The 5,894-nt window shown below is 37.9% G+C and overlaps 1 long non-coding RNA gene across 1 annotated transcript; it reads right to left on the reverse strand.

Annotated features, from left to right (window-relative positions):
• Window positions 1-916: 916 nt before the first annotated feature.
• Window positions 917-5,146, reverse strand: LOC308370677. The gene is made up of 5 exons (XR_013968785.1): window positions 4,885-5,146; window positions 4,090-4,723; window positions 3,709-3,799; window positions 1,150-1,277; window positions 917-1,034 (listed from the first exon to the last, which is right to left on the reverse strand). It is a non-coding gene; the product is annotated as an uncharacterized lncRNA (long non-coding RNA).
• Between the last annotated feature and the right edge of the window lie 748 nt (window positions 5,147-5,894).

Below are 5,894 nucleotides of genomic sequence, written 5' to 3' on the forward strand. Positions count from 1 at the left end.
ATTGTTTTAAAATGTGAAAATGTTGTAATTTAATGTTATTTTACGGTATTTTTTCTGGCGCCCCAGCTGCCAGAAAATTACCGTTTATTATAATTTTTAGTGTATAGTCACTTACCTGATCTTTCAGCCTTTGAGAATATGCCTCTCTCTATCACTTGTTCACACACTAAATCCATTTATTGGTCTCATAATTACAGAAATGTGCTGTTAAATTAAATTACCCATGAAGATGGTAGATTAACATTGTTATACGGGTAATAATGCTTACATTTACAGAAATGTGCTGTTAAATTAAATTACCCATGAAGATGGTAGATTAACATTGTTATACGGGTAATAATGCTTACATTTACAGAAATGTGCTGTTATTAGTTGGTTTTAATGGCATTATTTGTTTAAAAATCCTGTATATAATTTTTTATGAGATGTAATATAATAGTATACAACAATAATTTGATTAATCTTTAAAAACTAGTTAAAAAAAATGAATATTTAAAGCACTTTCAACTTAAAAAAACTATACTCACCTAATAACACAATAATTATTTTAATTTTAAATGGTTTAAACCAGTTTTTGGCCAGTCGGAAAAGGGGCTTAAATGAATTGTGTTTGAACAAGACTAAGCTGAGAACAACTACAATTTCCCATTCTCTGTATTTTTATTCTGTATATATATAAAAAAAAACTAACAGGTAACCATACAGCAACTGGTTCTGAAACAAACAAAAACAAATTCAACTGAATTGGAAATGAAAGAAAAAAAGTTAAAAAAAAAAACTAAACAAAAATCCACAGACTCTTGATATCTTCTAATATAATTTCCAACTCGACTGCAAATGTAAATGTTTTTTTTTTTCAATAAGGCCCAATACATCAGCCCTTCATCTCCAAGTGGCATAGCAATCTTGTCACTTCTTGCGACGATCAGCTACTGCTGGGCAGCTCCGCTTGGGTGTCCAATGCACACAATGCTAGGCTGGTGGCCTCTCGATGAATCAGGATTCTCAAGCAATGATGAAATGCTCGTTCTAGGCTGTAACACAAAACGTTTGAATTACTACATTATTAAACCAGCATGGGGAGGAGACCACAACACAACATCAGGAGGTTCAGTGATGCAACCAATAAGTCATAAGACACAAACATACTTGCACAAAGTCCATGAGGTAGGAAATGGCTGATTTAACACTGCAGCGACTCCATCCAGCCCCTCGTCCTGATGGCATTGGTGGAAGAAGGTGTATGAGCATCTGAAGTGCTTTGAAGCAAAGCATGTCTACATGAAAATATTAGAATCCAAATTATATATCTACCATTACACAAGGTTAAAGTGCATATGACACCTAAAAAAAAAAGGTAAACGGCATATAATTATCAAGACTATACATAAAACATAGTACTTTGAAGTCATGTGTAAACCCGATGATTGAAAAATTAGGTTTGTACACGATTTCAAAGTGTGGTTTTCGCGACGCTCTTCGGCAAGCAGTGCCGGCTTACCTGAAACCTGAAGTCTGTGGCAGAAAATTGCTCAAAATTGCTGAATTCTTCACCCTCCATCGATAGCTGTGTGGTGTGGGAACGAATGAAGTCTACCACCACTGACATCACAGGGTCACCTGGCAGTAGACCTCATTCGTTCCCACGCCACACAACTAGCGATGGAGGTTGAAGAATTCAGCAATTTTGAGCAATTTTCTGCAACAGACTCAAGCAGAGATGAGATTGAGGAAGACTTCGATCCGGATCAGTTTGTAAAGGTGATTGTGAGCATTGAGCCGTATCTGGAAGACGAGCCAGCAGAAGAGCCGAGTTCTGACAGTGATGACATAGAAGTTCATTAAGACCCAAGATCACTCTAAGCAACTCAGAGAAAAGGTTGTTGAAAAGTATAAGTCAGGGGAAGGATACAAAAAAATGTCCAAGGCACTAAACATCCCCTGGAATTCTGTTAAATCCATCATCAAGAAATGGATGGATTGTGGCACATGTGTAAATCTGCCTAGATCAGGCCGTCCTCACAAACTGAGGGGCCGTTCAAGAAGGAGACTAGTAAGATAGGCCACCAATAGACCTATGACTACTCTGAAGAAGTTTCAAGCTTCAGCAGTTGAGATTGGAGAAACTCTGCATACCACCACTGTTGCCTTGGTTCTTCACCAATCTAAGCTTTATGGAAGAGAGCCACTGTTGAAAAAAAGGATCGACTACAGTTCGCCAAAAGGCATGTGGAAGTCTCCATGGTCAAGTGGAAGAAGGTTCTGTGGTTTGATGAGACCAAAGTGGAGCATTTTTTCAACAGTGGCTCTCTTCAATGAAGCTTTGATTGGTGAAGAACCAAGGCAACAGTGGTGGTATGCAGAGTCTCTCCCATACCAGCTGCTGAAGCTTGAAACTTCTTCAGAGTAGTCATAGGTGTCTTGGTGGCCTCTCTTACTAGTTTCCTTCTTGCATGGTCACTCAGTTTGTAAGGACGGCCTGATCTAGGCAGATTTACACATGTGCCATATTCCTTCCATTTCTTCATGATGGATTGAACAGAATTTCAGGGGATGTTAAGTGCCTTGGACATTTTTTTGTATCCTTCCCCTGACCTGTACTTTTCAATAACCTTTTCTCTGAGTTTCTTAGGGTGATCTGTGGTCTTCATGTTGTAACAGTAGCCAGGAATACTGATTACTGAATACTGACCAGTGAATAGACCTTCCAGACACAGGTGTCGTTATACTACAATCACTTGAGACACATTTACTGCACACTGATCCCCATATCACTAATTGTGAGACTTCTAGCACCAATTGGCTGGACCTCTGTTGAATTAGGTCAGTCTATATAAAGGGGGTGAATACTTATGCAATCACTTATTTTCATTACATATTTGTATTTAATTTACATGACTGTGTAGAAATATATTTTCACTTTGACATTAAAGAGAGCTATTTTGTGAATTTTTTTGTCCAAAAAGCCAACTTATATTGACCATGACTGATTTATAAAAGCCATAAAAGGGTAAAACATCCAAGGGGGTGAATACTTACGCAAGGTACTGTAGCTCTTTCACAGCTGTTGTTTGTTAGGTCAGCCATTCTAAATACGTGAAATACATTCCCTATTTAATGGAAAGAGAGCAATGCTTCCAGCATTACTTCACAGCAAATTACTTTAGTTGTCATTTCAAGCTTGCTGGAGAAGGCACTCTTGTGCGACACACATTCTGCACCCACTTCTCGCGTACTTCCTCGTCTTTTGGAAATTTGAAAAGGCTAAAAGAATGGGAACTGACGTTCGAGCAATATGCTGCAACACACCGTGAAGGCATATTTACAACTGAGAAAATAGCCGGTGGCTCCCTGAGAAAATGTGTTTTCTGTCAGGAAAAATGGCGACCAAGTGCAACAGAGTACCTCCGTTTAAGTAATTTAAGTTTTTTAACGCAGGGTGGTAGTGAGTCGCTTGGGAAGTCGGTAGCTCAGTGGCGCTGCATTCAAATGATGATTTTAACAAGTCAAATGTGTATATTTTTCCTCAACATATATATATCGATTGTGAAATACCACCTTCGTTCTATTTATTAAAAAAAAATAGTATTGAGGTGTCATATGCACTTTAAGTTATCTTGAACAATTAAACTGGCTTCAGTTATTATCCATTGCATAAAAGTTATAAGTGCATTTCCCCCCTATCTTTCTGAATGCGAACCAACATACCATCACTGTTGTTCCTGGTGGTTGAAGGATTTTCCAGATCCTCAGACAACTCCAACGCAGCAACCTTCATTAGCTTAGGGATGATGTTCATCTGCCATTTGCGAAGGAAAAGATCAGCTTTCCCCTCAAACTGGCTATCGAAGTCAAACTAAGATGTACAAAGATAAATATTCCATCCAATTTATTCATTTGAATTTACAGGCTATATTTACTGAGATATTGGGGGGGGGGGGGGGGGGTAAGTGTTCCTTTTCATGGGTTGAAGGTAGAGAGTGGACATGAGGCATCAGTCAATAATACCAAAAATACAATGGCCCTTATTTCTGAAACAATAAACATTTGGTACATCAGTAAAATGTGGGGTGGGAAGGTAACACTTACATATCCCTCATTGTGTTCCTGGATTTTGACACTCAATTTAGGAAACGTGGTGACAACATTCTTGTCAAGACGCACCTTGTCATCACTGGATGGGTAACTGAAAATAACAGACAGCATCAACCAAACCATTTCTAAACACACATTGAAGAGTTCAGAAGTCCACCTGACCTTTTTTGTGGTAAATTGGAAAAAACACAGCTGGCATGATTATCGTATAGTAGGCACTGAGAATATTTCCCTTTATATCATACCTAAATTTTTAAGTTTTTGCACCTGAACTCTTCAATTAGAAACATGTATTGCCATCAGTTATACTCACACTTCACATGTATTGACTAAAATATTAATTTTAAGTATGAGATATATAAGAACAACTTCCACTCCACTGTCAATACTTTTGAATCTCACACTTTGACAGTGTCGTCAACTTACAATCCTCATCTCTCCTCAAGATTGCTGACAGCAACCCTCACAAGTAGCACCCTGTTTTTTGTGCATATGGTACCAGATTTCTCATATTCTGTGAGTATGTTTGGAGCTTTTGATTGAATTAGTACTTTGAGTACTCCAATCCACTGTCGTCCAGCCTGTCATGGGAAGGTAGAAAATGTGTCTGTCTTGGCAGGGGAGGAGGCTGGAGAAAAACACAAACCAATACAAAAATGTATGAGCCATTGGTGCAGTTTAAAATCCCTAAACAAACATTTAAAACACATATTTTCAACAGGACTGCACAATTACTTAAAAAATTAGCAACAACTATTCAACCAAAGTTTTCTTATCTTACAGACTTACCGGACATATCAGTTGAATTTCTGCATCCGCTAGCTCAGAACCCGACCAGAAAAAAACAACTGAAATGTATCAAGTTCGTTGATGTCTGTGTTACGATCTGTATCAATAAACTCATTGAAGTCGGCATTATACATGAGAAATCAATCTATATATACACTTCAGAAGGTAGGCCATCTTGAGATTTTCATTCATCAAGTAATTCCTTCGCAGGTGGTAAACTATCTTGCAGATCTCTCTGCCATCTAGGTAGATAGATGCCAGTATTTTTTTTAAAGCTAGCCTCCATTTGCTGATAAAGAGAAGAAAAACAAGGTTTTAGTCATTATTCACTACAGTAAAAAAAACAACAAAAAAAACAGACAGCCACTTCTACCATTGCCATTGTTTTGCTAGCTTATCAAACCATGTAGCAAAATTAGATTGATAGATAGTGCCGTATTTGAGTAATTAAATCTTACCGAACTGTGTTTTATTTGAACCGTTCAAGGCCGGTTACTCTGTTGTAGAATTGAACAGAAAAAGAAAATGTAACAGGTCAGGAACAGACAATACAATGACCAATACTCAAGCTATGCATTCAAGTTCACAGGAGATTGCTCCCGATTCCATTGTGCCTTGTCTGTGGGGGGGAACTCGAACAAACTAAACTTAAAAGGCATTTCACAACCAAACAACACAATAACATGTAATGCTGGTGTGCCGTGAGACTTTTTTCCCCATAGAATACATAGATTGTGCTTCGAGAGAAAAGGGTTTGGGGAAAACTGATTTACACCACTGGCGTTGCCCCTGCTCTATGGTTATAATATAAAATGGAGCAAACTAGCCAACACGATATGCTAAATAGCTAGCCTTAAAGCTATGGCAAAAGAGTATCTATGATATGTGCTTAAAAGAGCCTTCGTCATTAGAAAACGCAATATGTTACTAGCCAGGTTTTTACTTTCTCTCACTCTGCATGTTTTCAATAGCAAATACAAAATGCCAACCAATTTTACAGATTAAATTAT

This window comes from Sprattus sprattus (assembly GCF_963457725.1).
Source record: "Sprattus sprattus genome assembly, chromosome: 9".
Taxonomy (NCBI): domain Eukaryota; kingdom Metazoa; phylum Chordata; class Actinopteri; order Clupeiformes; family Clupeidae; genus Sprattus; species Sprattus sprattus.